Below are 17,831 nucleotides of genomic sequence, written 5' to 3'. Positions count from 1 at the left end.
TTGCTCACACAAAGCCTGTTTTGTGGTCTCTTCACATGGAGGCGCATGAAAGTGAGGGTAGACAGTGAAGAAAACTGTTGCAAAGACTGAGCCCTGGGGGCATCCCATGTCTGAAAGTTTGCAGAAAAAAGCAACTAGCAAATGAGGCTGAAAGGGGGCCACATATGTAATAGAAAGGACAAGAAGGAAGTGGTGTCCAGGCAGAGAAGTGTAAAAAAGGTTTGAAAAAGGAAATGATAATTATGAAAAATGCTCCTTATAGGTGAAGAAAGATGAGAGCCTGACTGCAGTCAGTGACTGTAAAAGAGAAATGGAGGACAGGAACTGGAGAGATGGAGAAACCAGACAAGACTTTTGAGAATTTGCTATAAAGAGGAGAGAAGACACAGTGGGGTCATTGGAGGGGGAAGTGAGGTTCTTTGAAGCTTTTTTTTTAAAAGATATTTATTGCTAAAAGGAATGATGAGTATAGAAGGAAAACACATGATGTAGGAAAGATAAAAGAGAATGGAATCTAGTGCAGAAGTGGATGGGTTTGGCCTTCCCAGGAGAAGGGCAGTCCATCTCCAGTAGCACGAGGAGACAGATGGTGAGAGGTGGCAGACGAGGTGTGGGAGTGTGCAAGAGTTCTCCTCTCAGTGCTTACATTGTCTCTCTGAAATATGAAACAGGTTACCAACTGAGAGTGAGCACAGCAGAGCCAGTGTTGCAGGTTTGAGAAGAGAGAAGGTATGACATAATTCTCTGGGAGATATGAGAGTAATGTGCTGCGGAAGTGAAGAGTGAATGTCAGCAGTATTATGGACATACGTGAGGTTCCTGGCCTTGACTCTGAAGTCAGACAAGCCAGTGTGATTGTGTGGTTGTTCTCCAGCTACTTTCAGCAACAGCAATACAGGTATGGAGTTGACAGACAGGTACATTGAACCAGAGCTGTGATTTAGACAAGCCAGTTTTATAACTTAAAAGAATGACATGGAGTTGAGGATGAATGTGAGGACATGATGATAATGATTGATCATTGAATTTAAGCTAGGTAGGAGGGAATTGAGGACATGTGAGAGTGTGGTCACATTGGAAAGGTGAGATTGATAGATTGTAGGCCTGGTGTTGTGAAAGGATGTAAAATCAGGTTTACAGAGGGATGTGATAGACTGATTGCAAAAAAAAAAAAAAAATGGCCCTATTATCAATTCCTCCTTAGACCCACACCTCTCCTCCCATCAAGAGGTGAAGTCTGTGTTTAATTCTCTTATATCTAGGCTGGCCTTGTGACTTTCCTTCACTGATAGAATAGAGCATAAGGCCTTAAGCACTTCTACGTATTCCCTTGGGCATTTGGCTCTGCTGTGAGAACTGAGAGCCAAGCCTAGGAGCAAGGAGATCACATGAAGCAGAACCCAATCATCCTAACTGAAGCCAGCCATGCTAGCCCACAGCCTACATACCAGCTGACCACATATGAACAAGACAATGGGAGATTAGCTAAGCCTAGACCCGCTCAGCAGCCCAGCTCGGGAGAACTGTCCAACCAACTCATAGACTCATGATAAATAATAAAGGACTGTTACCTCAAGTGGCTAAATTTTGGAGTTATATGATTATAAAACAATAGCTAACTGATAAAAAGGAGGAGCTAGAAAGAAAAACTGTAGTAATTAGAAAGTTACAACACTTTCTAAAATTGAGATGATGAAAGCATTTCAGTCTTTGGTAGAAACAAGGTCTAGGGTATAACTATGGGATGAGTGGTTGAGGTAAAGTAGAACATGAGATCAGGGGAGGAGAAGAGCTCAAGAAACTGATCTTCTATGTGTATTGAAATCACCAAAAATCAAAGGAAGAGTAGTGTTAGAGAGTGTTATAACAAATCTGGAGCTAAAATCTTCAAGAAATGAGACAACCTGACCAGACTCTAGCAGACTGATACAAAGGGTAGGAGTGGATGGCAGTCTGGTGATATGAGATTCAAAGCAGAAGTATTTTTTCTGGAAAATGGAGGGAGAAGTTTCTAGAAGTAACAATGAGCAACAAGGAAAACTCTTAACTCATCTCCTGGCCTAGTGGCATATGGTCTATGGAACTAAAAACAGCCACCACTTGAGAAGGCTGCAGGGGAAGCTGTGTCCTTAAAGAAATGTAAGAAAATGAAGAAGACAATCAGAAAAGAGAGACAATAGAGGAGATTTTGCTGATGATGGAATGTTCAATCCAGAGGGCACAATGAATGGGTTTTAGGGGTTGGATATGGGTGGGAGATGGTAGCATAACAGAGAACGTAGAGAGCTTTATGAAGACCGAAGTTTGGGAGGTGAGGAGTTCCTAAAGTTTGTGTGGTAACTGACATACACCAGGTAAATAGGGAGTCCATACATCCTATTTTCCCTCGGTAGTCTTGGTTTACGTTGATTATCACAGTCATGGCCAATTTAGCACTGACCTAGACAAGTGCTCTGATTATGACAATTTATGTGGGTATTTCACAGATAAAGGGCATGACATCAGTCCTGATAGGCATGACTGCGGTGATGGTGATGGTGAAAGAGTTAGGCTTGTGGGTAGGGAAGAGTGAATTTTCAGCTCTACTAGATGGAGCTATGGAGGACAGAGGGGGTCTTACTCCAAGCATGAGGGGGTTCATACTTAACAAAAGCTAGGAGAGGGATCAAAGGTTAAAAATGAACTTGGAGAAGTTTATGCATATAACAGTATGTATTTATATTTTGCATGAGATTGGAGTTCCTTAATTGAAATGAACTAAGAATGAATAACTTAAGCTTAATTTTGGAAAAACCTTGACATATGCTGAGTCAAATGTAGAACACAAACTCTTCTCTCCCACAGTCAGTAAATGGTACCACCATTCATCCAATTATATAATCCTGAAGCTTCAGAGTCACTCTCGGTTCTTCTCATTATCTCCCTTCCCTCACCCAGTTCATCAGCAAATTTTATAGGCCCTATCTTCAAAATATATCCTGGATCTGGTCACTGTCCACTACCTCTACCACCTCTACCACCACCACCCTAGCCTAAGCCACTGTTATCTCTTGCCTGGGGTTTGGCAAATGTGTCCTAATAAGACCTCTTATTTTCAGATTATGTCACTCCCTTGTTGAAAATCCCCCTAAAGCTTCTTGTCACTCTTAGAACAGAAATCAAAAGTCATTATTATATGCAAGGATGGGGTCAACAAGCTGTAACCTTCAGGCCAAATCCAGCCCACAGCTTGTTCACATTTAAAATGCAAGCTAACATTTTAAATGATTTTTTAAAAGTAAAAAAATAATAATTTTATTGACTCTTGAAAATAATAAGCTATTCTCATTTCACTGCCCATGAAAAAAGTTTTATTGGAACAGTCATGCTCATTCATTTATGTATTCTCTTTCACACTGTAGTGGCAGAGTGAGCAGCTTCAGCTGAGCCCATATGGAGGCAAAGCCTAAAGCATTTCTCAATACTGCCTGGTGTTTTATAGAAAAGTTTGCCACCCACTGCCCTATGAGATGCCTATATTATCTGGATCCTGTAACCTCATCTTCTACCACTTTCCCTTGTTTCTTAAACATATTTTGCCTTAAGCTCTTTGTATTTGATCTTTCTTCTATGCAGTTGGTGTTTCCCCAATGGTTGCGTAGCTTCTAGGTTCTATCATAGTTAAATCTATTACTGTGCTTAGCCTCACCTTGCAAGGAGAAGCCATGGAAAACAAAGTCTGGGGAAACCCATTCTTCATTCAAAACATAGCCTTCAGAGAAAATCAGTTTTCTGTTATGGTTGTTAATAAACAACCCAATCAAATTAAGTAGAAACTTATAGGGAAAAAATGTGATGCTCCCTATGTTAAATACTTTTTAAAATCCAAGTTCAGGTTTTACAAATTTATGATACAATGTGCTACTATCAAAGACACCTAGTGTTTAATGGTGAAGGTCAAGTCCTTAGCCATTGTTTTTCTTAGAATTATTTAGAAATTTAAATTTTAAGTTGGATCCTATAACTTAATCCTAGAGATCCTCAGTGTCTGATGTGAGACATGAACAGACTGACCTAAAATGATCTTTAGGTTTTGCTTCTGACAAAAATTCTGTAAATGTGGGATGTATTGTTTTTAGAGGAAAGAGGTTAGAAAGAAGTTTGTTTTAACATAATAAAAACTTTTTTAATATAAAGAGGAATATACACAATAGTAATTAATGAACAATAAAAGAATCTCTGTCCCAATGATTATTATATATCTTTTCTGCTGGGTCCCAACTGCACTTAAACAAGAAAAGATTCTTGTTTTCCTTATTTGAGGTTTAGTTGACATACAAGAAACTATTTGCACATTTTAATATGTACAGTTTGATAAGTTTTGACCTAGGCATACATCTGTGAAACCATCACCACAATCAAGATAATGAACATATCAATTATCCCTAAAAGGGTCCTCATGCCCCTGGGTATTTTCTCCATCCTGTCACTCCCTGTATTCCCTTTACCTGTTCCCAGGCAACCATTGATTTGCTTTCTCTAACTGTAGATTAATCTGCATTTTAAAGAATTTTATAACAATGAAATAATATGATATATACTTTATATTCTGGCTTCTAAATTATTTGCACAGCATAATTATTTTGAATTGCACTCGTGTATATCAGTAGTTCATTCCATTATTATTCAACTGACTTATATAGATTATATGGATACATCACAATTTTTCCATTTTCTGTTGACATTTGGCTTGTTTCCAATAGTTGGCTACAACAAAGCAAGTTATTATGAATATTCATATACAGGTCTTTGTATAAACACATGCTTTTATTTCTTAAAAAAAGTAAATTGATTCATAATATTTGTACATGTTTATGGGGTACATGCGATGTTTTGTTAGATGCATAAAATGAGTAATTATTGAGTCAGGATATTTGGGGTATCCATTACCTTGAGTATTTATCATTTCTATGTGTTGGGAACATTTCAAGTACTCTCTTCTAGCTGTTTCAAAATATACAATACATTGTTAACTATAGTCACCCTACTCTGCTATCAAACATTAGAACTTATTCCATCTAACTGTGTGCTTGTACCCATTAACCAACCTCTTTTTATACCCACTCCCACACACACTCTTGCCAGCCTCTGGTATTTATCATTCTAATCTCTATCTCTATTAGAACAACTTATTTATCTCCTACATATGAGTGAGAACATGTAATATTTGTCTTTCTGTTCCTGTCTTATTTCACTTAATGTAATGATCTCCAGTTCCACCCATGTTGCTGCAAATTACATGATTTCATTCTTTTTTATGGCCCAGTAATATTCCATTGTGTGTGTGTGTGTGTGTGCGCATAGAATACACACAATGGAATGAAATATTGTGTGTGTATACACACACACATTATCTATCTATCTATCTATCTATCTATCTATATATATATATATATAGTGGATAAATGGATGAACAAATTTATCCATGGATGGACGAATGGATGAATGGATTTAAAAATGTGATATCATTTAAATAAAATCATCTTAAATAATTTTAAAAAATTAAATCATTTTTTAAATGTGAGATATATTATGCCCTTTATCTGTAAAATATTCCTGTAAATTGTCCTAATCAGAGCACTTGTCCAGGTCTATGTTGAATTGGCCAGGACTCTGTGACAATCGACATAAACCAGGACTACTGAGGGGAAATGGGGATATATGGACTCCCTATTTACCTGGTTTATGTCAGTAACCACACAACTTTTGGCACCCCTCACCTCCAAAACTATGGTCCTCATGAAGCTCTATCTGTTCTCTATTATGCTACCATCTCCCACCCACTTCTACCCCCTAAAACCCATCCATTGTGTTCTCTGTATTGAACATCCCATCGTCAACAAAATCTCCTCTATTGTCTACCTCTTTTCCGATTGTTTTCATCCTTTTCTTGCACTCTTTTGAGGACACAGCCTCCCCTGCAGCCATCTCAAGTGTTGGCTGTTTTTAGTTCCATAGTTCATATGTCACTGAGCCAGGAGATGAGTTAAGATTTCCCCTTGTTCTTGATTGTTACTTCTGGAGCTTTTGACTTTAAGAAATCTTGGAGACTTTTTTTGTGTCCTAACACATGGTCTATCCTGAAGAACATTTCATGTGCTGATGAAAATAATGTATGTTCTATAGCTGTTGGGTGAAATATTCTGTAAATGTCTGTTGGGCTCATTTGGTCTAATGCACAGTTTAAGTCTAATGTTTCTTTGTTAACTTTCTTTCTACATGTTCTGTCTAATACTGAGAGTGGGATGTTGAAGTTCCCAACTATTATTGTATTGAAGTCTACCTCTCTTTTTAGACTTAATAATATTTATATATCTGGGTGCTCTAGTGGTGGGAGTGTATTTGTTCAGAATTGTTATATTTCCTTGCTGAATTTATCCCTTTATCATTATATAATGAGCATTTTTATCTCTTTCTACTGTTTTTTTTGACCTAAAGTCTGTTTTATATAATATGAGTATGGCCACTTCTGCTCACTTTTGGTTTCCAATTGCATGAAATATTATTTTCCATCTCTTTACTTTTGGCCTTTATGTGCCTTTCAGGTGAGATGAGTTTCTTGTGGGCAGCACATGGTTGGGTCATTTAAAAAATCTATTCTTCCAATCCATATCTTCTAAGTGGAAAGCTTATCCATTTGCATTCAAGGTTATAACTGATATGTGAGGGCTTATTTCTGTCATCTCTGGTTATTTTATATATCCTTTGTTCATTTCTTTCTCTCTTATTGTTTGTCAATGTGATTTGTTGGTTTTCTGTAGTAGTAACATTTGAATCCCTTCCCTTTCTTATTTGTATGTTTGTTCTACCAGTGAGTTTTATACTTTCACATTTTTTTAATGGTAGAGATCATATTTTCACTTCGAGATTGAGGACTCCCTTGAGAATTTCTTGTAGGACCAGTGTAGTGGTGATAAATTCCCTCATTTCTGCTTGTCTTGGAAAGACTATATGTCTCTTTCCTTTGTAAAGGATAACTTTGCAGGGTACAATATTCTTGGTACTTTAAATATATCATCCCATTGTCTCTTGGCCTATAAATTTTCTACTGAGAAATCCATTGTAAGTGTGATGTAAGTTCCCTTATAAGTAAAAGCCACTTATAAGGGAAACTGCTAGAGGAAACTGTAGTGAAGTTTTTCTGGGTACTAGGATGCCAAGTGGGCCAGTCCTTTTTTCCCTAGATGCTATCCCCTTGTTGGTTTTAGAATTCTCTCTTCGTCTTTGATTTTTGACAGTTTGACTGTAAAGTGCTGTGGAGAAGACATTTTTGAATTGTATCTGTTTCAAGATCTCTGAGCTTTCTGTATCTGGATGCTTAAATCTCTTGCTAGACCTGGAAAGTTTTCAGCTAGTATTTTGTTAAATAGTTTCTCCAACACTTTTGTTTTCTTTTTGCATTCTGAGACACCAAAAGTTCAAATATTTAGTCACATAATTGTGTCTCATGGATTCTTCATTAAAATTTTTTTAATTTTTAATTTTTGTGGATACATATAATAGGTGTATATATTTATGATATACATAAGATATTTGGTACAGGCATGCAATGTGTAATAACACCATGGGAAATTAGGTATCCATTCTTACAAGCATTTATCTTTTGTGTTGCAAACAATCCAATTGTACTCTTTTAGTTATTTATTATTATTATCATTTTTTAGATGAAGTCACACTGTCACTCAGGCTGGAGTGCAGTGGTGCAATCTCAGCTCACTGCAACCTCCACCTCCTGGGTTCGAGCAATTCCCGTGCCTCAGCCTCCCAAGTAGCTGGGACTACAGACATGCACCACCATGCCCAGCTAATTTTTTGTATTTTTAGTAGAGACAGGGTTTCACCATGATGGTCAGGCTGGTCAGAAACTCCTGACCTCAGATTACATGCCCACCTCAGCCTACCAAAGTGCTGGGATAACAGGCATAAGCCACCACGCCTAGCCTCTTTTAGTTATTTTTAAATGTCCAATTAAATTATTATTGACTACAGTACTTCTGTTGTGCTATCAAACACTAGGTTTTATTCACTCTTAATATGCTTTTTGATACCCTTTATGCATCCCCACCTACCACCCTGGGATCCCACTACCCTCCCTAGACTCTGGTAACCATCCTTCCATTCTCTATTTCCATGAATTGTAGTGTTTTGCTTTTTAGATCCCACCAATAAAAGAGAACTTGCAATGTTTGTCTTTCTGTGCTGGGCTTATTTCACTTAATATAGTGACCTCCAGTTCCATCCATGTTGCTGCAAATAAAAGACTCTCATTCTTTTTTATGGCTGAATACTCCATTGTGTATAAGTATTACATTTTCTTTATCCATTTATCTGTTGATGGAACACAGGTTGCTTCCAAATCTTGGCTATTGTGAACAGTGCTGCAACAAACATGAGAGTACAGCTATCTCTTCAATATACTGATTTCCTTTCTTTTGGGAATATACCCAGCAATGAGATTGTTAGATCATAAGATAGCTCTATTTTTAATTTTTTGAGGAACCTCTGAACTATTCTTCATAGTGGTTGTACTACTTTATATACCCACCAAAAGTGTACAAGGATTCCCTTCTCTCCACATTCTTGCCAACATTTGTTAGTGACTGACATTTGGATAAAAACCATTTTAACTGGGGTGGGATGATATCTTATTGCAGTTTTGGTTTGCATTTCTCTGATGAACAGTGATGTTAACCACCTTTTCATATGCCTGTTTGTAATTTGTTTGTCTTCTTTTGATATTTTTTCAAATCTTTTGACCATTTTTAAATCAAATTGTTAGATTTTTTTCCCATAAAGTTGTTTGAATGCCTTATATATTCTGGTTACTAATCCCTTGTCAGATGGGTAGTCTGAAAATATTTTCTCCAATTCTGTAGGTTGTCTCTTCACTTTGTTGATTGTTTGCTTTGTTTTGTAGAAGCTCTTTAACTTGATGTGATCTTATTTGTCTATTTTGCTTTTCATTGCCTGTGCTTGTGGGGTATTACTCAAGAAATTTTTGCCAAGACTAATGTCCTGAGCTCCTCAATGTTTTCTTATAGTAGTTTCATAGTTTGAGGTCTTCAATTTAAATCTTTAATTCATTTACGTTTGATTTTTGTATACAGTGATAGAGAAGGGTCAAATTTTATTCTTTTGCATATGGATATCTAGTTTTCCCAGCATCATTTATTGAAGAGACTGTCTTTTCCCCAATATATGTTCATGGCATCTTTGTTGAAAACGAGTTCACTATAGGAGTATGGATTTGTTTCTGGGTTCTCTATTCTCTTCCATTGGTCTACGTGTCTATTTTTATGCCAGCGCCATGTTGTTTTGGTTACTATAGCTCTGTAGTATAATTTGAAGTCAGGTAATGTGATTCTTCTAGTTTTCTTCCTTTTGCTCAGGATGGCTTTGGCTATTCTGGGTCTTTTGTAATTCCATACAAATTTTAGGATTTTTTTTTTCTATTTCTGTGAAGAATGTCATTGGTATTTTGATAGGGATTGTATTAAATCTGTAGATTGCTTTGGGTAGTATAGACATTTTAACAATATTGATTCTTCCAATTCATGAACATGGACTTACTTTCCAATTTTTTGTGTCCTCTTAAATTTCTTTCACCAGTATTTTAAAGTTTTCATTATAGACATCTTTCACCTCTTTGGTCAATTCCTAGGTATTTAATTTTATTTGTGGCTATTGTAAATCAGATTAATTTCTTGATTTCTTTTTCAGATTGTTCACTGTTGGTATATAGAAATGCTACTGATTTTTGTATATTGATTTTGTATCCTGGAAGTTTACTGAATTTGTTTGTAAGTTCTAATAAGTTTTTGGTGGAGTTTTTAGGTTTTTCCAAATATAAGATCACAGCATCTGAAAGCAAGGATAATTTGACTTCTTCCTTCTCAATTTGGATACTCTTTATTTCTTTCTCTTGTCTGATTGCTGTAGCTAGGACTTCCAGTACTGTGTTAAATAACAGTGTGACAGTGAGCATCCTTGTTGTGTTCCAGATCTAAGAGGAAAGGCTTTCAGTTTTTCCCCATTCAGTATGATGCTGTATTAGTCCATTATCACATTGCTATAAAAATACCTGCGACTGGATAATTTATAAAGCAAAGAAGTTTAATTGGCTCATGGCTCTGCAGGCTGTACAGGAAGCATAGTTTTGGAGGCCTCAGGTAGCTTTCATTCATGGTGTAAGGCAAAGCTGGAGCAGACATCTTCACATAGCCAGAGCAGAAAGAAGGTGGGGGTAAATGCCCCATCCTTTTAAACAACCAGATCTTATGAGAACTCTATCATGAGAACGGCACCAAAGGGGGAAACCCATCCCATGATCCAATTGCCTCCCATCAGGCCTCACTTCCAACATTGGGGATTACAATTTAACATGAGATTTGGGAAGGGACACAGATCCAAAACATATCAGATGCTACTTGTGGGTCTGTCTTACATGGCTTTTGTTATGTTGTGGTACGTTCCTTCTATATCCAGTTTTTTGAGGTTTTCTTTTATCATGAAAAGATGTTGAATGTTATCAAATGCTTTTTCAGAATCAATTGAAATGATCATATAGTTTGGACCCTCATTCTGTTAATAAGATGTATCACACTACTTGCATACATTGAATCATTCTTACATTCTTGGGATAGATCTCACTTGGTCATGATGAATGATCTTTTAAATATATTGCTAAATTCTGTTTGCTAGTATTTTGTTGAGGACTTTGCATCAATGTTCATCAGAGATATTGGTCTGAAGTTCTTGATGTGTCTGTCTGGTTTTGCTATCAGTGTAATACTGGCCTTGTAAAATGAGTTTGGAAGTATTGCCTCCTCCTCTCTTTTTCTGAATAGTTTAAGTAGGATTGGTATTAGTTCATTAAAAGTTTGGTAGAGTTCAGTTTTGCAGCCGTTGGGTGCTGGGATTTTCATTACTGGGAGACTTTGTATTGTTGCTTCAATCTCATTACTTCTTACTGTTCTTTTCAAGTTTTGGATTTCTTCATGATTAAATCTTAGTAGGTTTTATGTGTCTAGGCATTTATTAATTCCTTCTAGATTTTCCAATTAATTGGCATATGGTTGCTCATAATAGGTACTGATTATCCTTTAAATTTTTGTAGTATCAGTTGGAATACATCCCTTTGTATCTCTGATTTTTAAATTTGGATCTTATCTCTTTTTTCTTAGTCTGGCTAAAGGTTTGGCAATTTTGTTTATCTTTTCAAAAAAACACCTTTTTTTCATTGATCTTTTTTATTGTTTTCTTTATTTGAAATTCATTTATTTCTGCTCTGATATTTACTATTTCTATATGCTAATTTTGCATTCAGTTTGCTCTTGATTTTCTGGTTCTTTAAGATGCATCATTAGGTTACTTATTTGAAACTTTTCTTCTTTTTGGATGTAGGCTTAAGCTATAAATTTCCCTCCGAGTACTACTTTTGCTGTACTCCTTAAGTTGTGGTATGTTGTGTTTTCATTGTCATTTGTTTCAAGACATTTTTCAATTTTCTTCTTAATTTCTTCATTGACCCACTGGTCATTTAGGAGCATATAGTTTAATTTCCATGTGTTTGTATAGTTTCCAAATTTTCTTTTGTTATTGATTTGTAGTTTTATTCCATTGTGGTTTAGCATTTTTTTGTAGGACAGGTTTGGTGTTGATGAAATCCCTCAGCTTTTATTTGTTTGGGAAGGTCTTTATTTCTCCTTCAGGCTTAAAAGATATTTTCATTGGATGTACTATTCTAGGATAAAAGTTATTTATTTATTTATTTATTTATTTATTTTTTCCTTTAGGGCTTTAAATATTTCATAGCACTCTCTCCTGGCCTATAATGTTTCCATGGAAAAGTCTGCTTCCAGGCTTATTGAAGCTGCATTGTACGTTATTTCTTTCTTTTCTCTTGTGCTTTAGGATCCTTTCTTTATCCTTGACTTTGGAAGTTTGACTGTTAGTTGCCTTGAGGTAGTCTTCCTTGGGTTAAATCTGCTTGGTGTTCTATAACCTTCCTGGAGTTAACTGTTAATATTTTTCTCTAGGTTTGGGAAGTTCTTTGATATTATCCCTTGAAATAAACTTTCTACCCCATCTCTTTCTCTACCTCCTCTTTAAGGCCAGTTACTCAGATTTGCCCCTTTGAGGCTATTTTCAAGATCCTGTAGGTGAGCTTCATTGTTTTTTATTCTTTTTCCTTTTCTTTCCTCTGACTGTATTTTCAAGTAGCCTGTCTTTAGGCTCACTAATGCATTCTTCTACTTGATCAGTTCTAATGTTAAGAGACTCTGATGCATTCTTCAGCATGTCAATTACATTTTCAACTCTAGAATGTCTGCTTGATTTTTAACATTATTTCAATCTCTATTAAATTTATCTGATTGAGTTCTGAATTCCTTCTCAGTGTATCTTGATGGATGCTCCCCTATGACAACCACTACTGGGACTCCACTGGGTCAGACCTGAAGCCATTATAGCACTGGGCCTTGCCCAAGGCCCTTCTGTTGAGGGTGGCAACTTCCTCCAGTTCTAGGTGTGTCCAGATGCCACACCCTGGGAACCAGGGTTTGGGGTTAAAACCCTTAGCTGTTTACCTGATATTCTATACTACTGCCACTAAGCTGGCACTCAAAACCACAATACAAAATCCTTCCCATTCTTCCTGCCCCTGTTGACAGGCAAAGGAGCTTCTCCCTGTGGCCAGCACAACCACCAGTCCACAAGGGGTTCTTCTAAGCCACCATCTATGTTCACTTAAAGTCCAAAGACTCTTCGTTAAGCTTGTGGTGAATGCTGCCAGGCAAGCAACTCACCCTTCAGGGCAGTGGGCTCCCCTCTGGCCCAAGGCAAGAGTAGAAATGCTATCCAAGAGCCTAGGCCTGGACTTGGGGACCCCAATATCCTGCTTGTTGCTCTACCCAACTGTGACCTCACTGGTACCTAGGGTGCAACACAAAGGTACTTTTCCTTTGTGTTGCACCCTTTTGCTTTTCCCTCTGCTTTTCTCAAACAGAAGGAGTCTTTCACCATAGCCACCACAGCTGCAAATGTGCTGGGTCACCCCTGAAGTCTGCATGTCTCAGGGCCCAAGGCCCACAGTGTACTCCATGGGTATCACTGCTGGTTATTTAGAGCCCATGGGTTCTTCAGTCAGCAGATGATGAATCCTACTAGGACTGGTTACTTTCCTTAAAGGTAGCAGGTTCCCTTTTGGCCCAGGGTGTGTCTAGAAAAGTTGTCTGGGAACTAGGGCCTGGAATGCGGGCCTCACAACTCTACCTCATGCCCTATCCTACTGTGGGTGAGCTGGTATCCAAGATGCAAGACAAAGTCCTCCTTACTCTTTGCTCTCCTTTCCTTAAAGAGAAAGTTTGGTTGCTCTGAGCTGTGCTGCCTGGGGTTGAGGGAGGGATGGCTCAAGCACTCCTTTAGCCTCACCAGCTGGTTTCTCCCTAGGTCATGTGTCACCTTAGTTCACTTGCTCTAAGCCCAGGCTAGCACTAAGAATTGCCTAGGAATTGCAGTCCTTGTGTCCTAGACTGCCTTTCAAGTTTACCTAGGACCCTAGAGCTCCTCAGCCCTCAGTTGTAAGGCTTGCCAAGAAACTCAAGTTCTGATTGCTGGGTTGGGCAATTTCCCTCTGGCTAGGACTGGTCCAAATGCTTCCTCTGTGTGCAAGGGTTCTGGCTGAGCCCAGCATGGTTTTGCTCTTCACTGTGACAGGGCAGCACTGAGTTCAATGTAAAGTCCCTCCAAGTGATCCTCCTGAGTAGCTGGGACTACAGATGTGCGCCACCATGCTTGGCTAATTTTTTTGTATTTTTTTTATAGAGACAGGGTTTCACCATGTTGCCAGGCTGGTCTCAAACTTCTGGACTCAAGCAGTCTTCCTGCCTTGACCTCCCAAAATGCTGAGATTACTGGCAAAATGCTGAGCCACTGTGCCTGACCAATATCTATTTCTTTGGTAAATTTCTCACTCATATCCTGAATTGTATTTATTTATTTATTTATTTATATTTTTTATCACCTGCCACTTCAGGAAGGGCTTCTTTATACATCAAGAAAATAAGACATTAAAACAACAACAATGCTTTTCCAAACAACCACAATAAAATTTTCTTTATTCATTTCATTAAGTCCTATTAATTTAATTTTTGTTTTGCTGGACCTTGGGTTAGAAGTCTCATGAATCCTGGGCCTAGTGGTGTGTGCCTGTAATCCCACCTACTCGGGAGGCTGAGTGGGAGGATTTCTTGAATTCGGGAGTTTGAGATCAGCCTGGGCAACATAATATGACCCAGCCAGGCTATACAGGCTGCTGCTTCTGGAGAGGCCTCAGGAAACTTACAATTATGGTGGAAGGCAAAGAGGAAGCAAGCACGTCTTACATGGATGGAGCAGGAGAAAGAGAAAGAGCCTGAATTGTTCTTCTAATTTTTTGTATTTTTTCTATATTCTCTTATATCTCACCAAGCTTCTTTAACATTATCGTTTTGAATTCTTTTTCCAGAATTTCATAAATGTGTTTTTCACTGGGATCTGTTGCTGGAGATTATTATGTTCCTTTGGAGGTATAATATTTCCTTGTTTTTTTTTTCATGTTTCTGTGTCCTTATGTTGATATCTATGCATCTGGTGTAGCAGTGGCTTCTTCCATTTTTTTGAATTTTCTTTCATAGGGGAGGTCTTTTTCCTCAGTGTGTATCTATAGTGTTAGTTGGGTAGAGCATTTTGGCTTTGATTCTTAGTGCATGCCATAAGGTAGTCTCTGTATGATTTCTTTGGCTGTAAACAGCATCAGTGGTACCTTTGATTTCCTCAGTGACTTAGGTGTGATTGCTTGTGGCAACTGTGGTGAAGTTTTTCTGGAGACTGGGATGCCAGATGAGCCAGTCCTTGGGCCCTAGTGGTGACAGTGGCGAGCCGGACATGCCAGTAGCTGGGCCTTAGGGTGGTATATGTTGGCAGCAGTGTTAATGTGTCCAACTGGGTTGATTCTTGGGTTTCCAGGCAACTTGCTTGGGTGTCAGTAGTAACAGTGGTGGACAGGGCCAGTGGCTGGGTTCTTGGTCCCCTGGACAGCCTGCATGATGTGAGCAGTGGTAGTAGCAGTGGTAGAACAAGCCTTTGGTTCTGAAGTGGTCTGAACTGGTGTTGGTACTGGTTATGATAAGCAAGGTGGGCTAGTTCCCAGGCCTGCAGATAGTATGTGCAGGTGGGTGTCTGCTATGGTGGTGGTGGCATGAAGTGGTCTGAACTGGTGTTGGTACTGGTTATGACAAGCAAGGTGGGCTAGTTCCCAGGCCTGCAGATAGTATGTGCAGGAGGGTGTCTGCTATGGTGGTGGTGGCAAGGTGGGTGGGCCCAATCTCAGGCCCTGGAAGGAGTGCTTAGGTACCAATGATGATGCACCAGGCTGGACAATCCCCAGACCTCTGAACAGCATGCTTAGGCACTGGAGGGTTGGAGCCAGGTTGCATGAGCCTGTCCTCAGGAACCCCAGTGGTGTGTGCAGGTACTGGCTATGGTAGGCAGGGGAAGGTTAATCCTCATGTCTCTGGCAGAATGCTTGGACAGGGGCAGCAGTGCCTGTGCTGGAGTCCTGCTACTGGGCAGATGGGGTTGCTTCAGTGGCAGCAGTTGTAGACAGGTGGCTGGAAAGCATGCACTTCCCTCATGTTTTGGATCTAGCAGTGGAAGCCCATAGGAGCAGTGGCTGCAGGCAGGTGAGTCTGTTCTCAGGGCAAGTGAAAATGCATGGTGACTCCACTGCTGGGGGAGTCAGGTTAACTGCCAAGGGCTTAAGCTTTGGCACTGGTGGCAGCAGCCAGCCACAGCAGTGGCTGCAGGCAGGAGGTATCAACGGGGCTTCAGGGATGTGGAGACATAGGGGCTTTGGAGCTCCAGGGCAGGATGCAGTTAGGCGGGGCCAGGCTCTCAAAATGACACCTTCCTGTAGCTACTTAGAACTCAGCAGGTGTGTGAGGCCCAGCACAATCTCCCTCTCTGGAGCAATGCTTTTGTGTAGTCTCCACACAGCTTCCCATGTTAGTCTCAGGGCCCAGGAGGATTGAAGGGATCACCTGTGCTAGGATTTCAGGAGTCTATAGTGGGAATGTGGACCACTGGGGATTTCATACCTTTTCCTCACAATGGGCAGCCTCTCAAGGCTCATAGCCAATCCTGGCCAAGCAGGCTGCCTCCCTTTCCACTTCTTTCTTGCTTTAGGTGTTTCCTCTCAGTTCTTTGTGAATTTCAGTGTTCTCTGTTAGATGATCTATTCAAAGAGTGATTATCTACTCACTATTTTGGTTCTTCTTTGTGGAGAAGATGGGTGCCAGATTCCTCTAGTCAGCCATCTTGAAGACCTCCTCAACATATGCTTTTATCTCTTGTGAGTATGTACCTAGGAGAGGAATAGCTGGACTGTGTGACTCATTGGTCATATATGTTTTCCTTTTAAGAAACTGACAAACTATCTTCTGAAATGGTTGAATCATTTTACATTCTCATTTGCAGTTTACAAGATTTCCAGTTCCTCCTCATCCTCAACAACACTTGGAATAGCAAACCTTAGTAATTTTTGCTAGCCTAAGGTAGTGTGTAATGGTACCTCATTGTGGTTTTCATTTGAATATTTCTAATGACTAACGATGTTGAGCAACTTTTCATGTGCTTATTTGCCATCTTTTTTGTGAACTCTGTTTAAATCATTTGCTTGTTTCTTAATTGCGGTATCTGTTTTCTCACTTTTAAGTGTTGAGAGCTCTTTATATATTCTAAATGTAAGCCTTTTGTCAGATATATACTTTGAAAATATCTTTTCATGGTTTGTGGCTTTGAAAGTCTGTGGCTTTAAAAATATCTTAAAATAGCAGAAGGTTTCAATTTTGTTAAAGTATAATTTATCAATTTTTTTTCTTTTATGGATTGTGCTTCTGGTGTTCATAGTTAAGAAATATTTGCCTAACCATAGGCCACAAAGATTGTCTTATGTATAATCTTCTGTAATTTGTATAGTTTTAGGATTTACATTTAGGTATATAATGCATTTTCAGTTAAATTTTATATGAAGTGCAAGGCATGGATGGAAGTTTATTTTTGCATATATATATATTTTTGCATATATATATATGCAAAAATATATATATATATTGTTCTCTCCAATTGTTCCGGCACCATTGTTAAAAAAAGACTATCCTTTTCCCACTGAATGGACTTTGTGCCTTTCTTGAAAATTAGTTGACCATATATGTGTGGATTTATTTCTAGATTCACAGTTCTGTTCCATTGATGTATTTATTTGCCTTTACACCAATAGCACACTGTCTTGATTATTTTGGCTTTATAATAAATATTGAATCAGGTACTGTTACTCTTCTAACTTTGTTTTTATTTTTCTAAATGATTTGACCTTTCCAGATAATTTGTATTTACATATGAATATTATGATTAGCTTGTTTATTTCAAAAAAAAAATAAAGCTTGCTGGGATTTTGAATGGGATTGGTAAATCTATAGCTCAATTTGGGAAAAGTTGACATATTAACAATATTGACTCTCCTGACCCATGAACAAGGGGTTCATTTATTCAGGTCTTTAAATTTCTCCTAGAAACATTTTTGTAGTTTTCAGTGTATAGGTCTTAACACTTATTAGGCGAATTTATCCCTGAGTATTTCTTATTCTTTTAAGCTACTGTAAATGGTATTGTTTTTTAAAATTTTACTTTCTGATTTTTCATTGCTGGTAGATAGAAGTATAATTGATTTTTGTTTATTGATCTTGTATCCTGCA

Source organism: Pongo pygmaeus, chromosome 1 (assembly GCF_028885625.2).
Source record: "Pongo pygmaeus isolate AG05252 chromosome 1, NHGRI_mPonPyg2-v2.0_pri, whole genome shotgun sequence".
Lineage (NCBI taxonomy): Eukaryota > Metazoa > Chordata > Mammalia > Primates > Hominidae > Pongo > Pongo pygmaeus.
Note: the sequence above shows the minus strand (reverse complement) of the source record.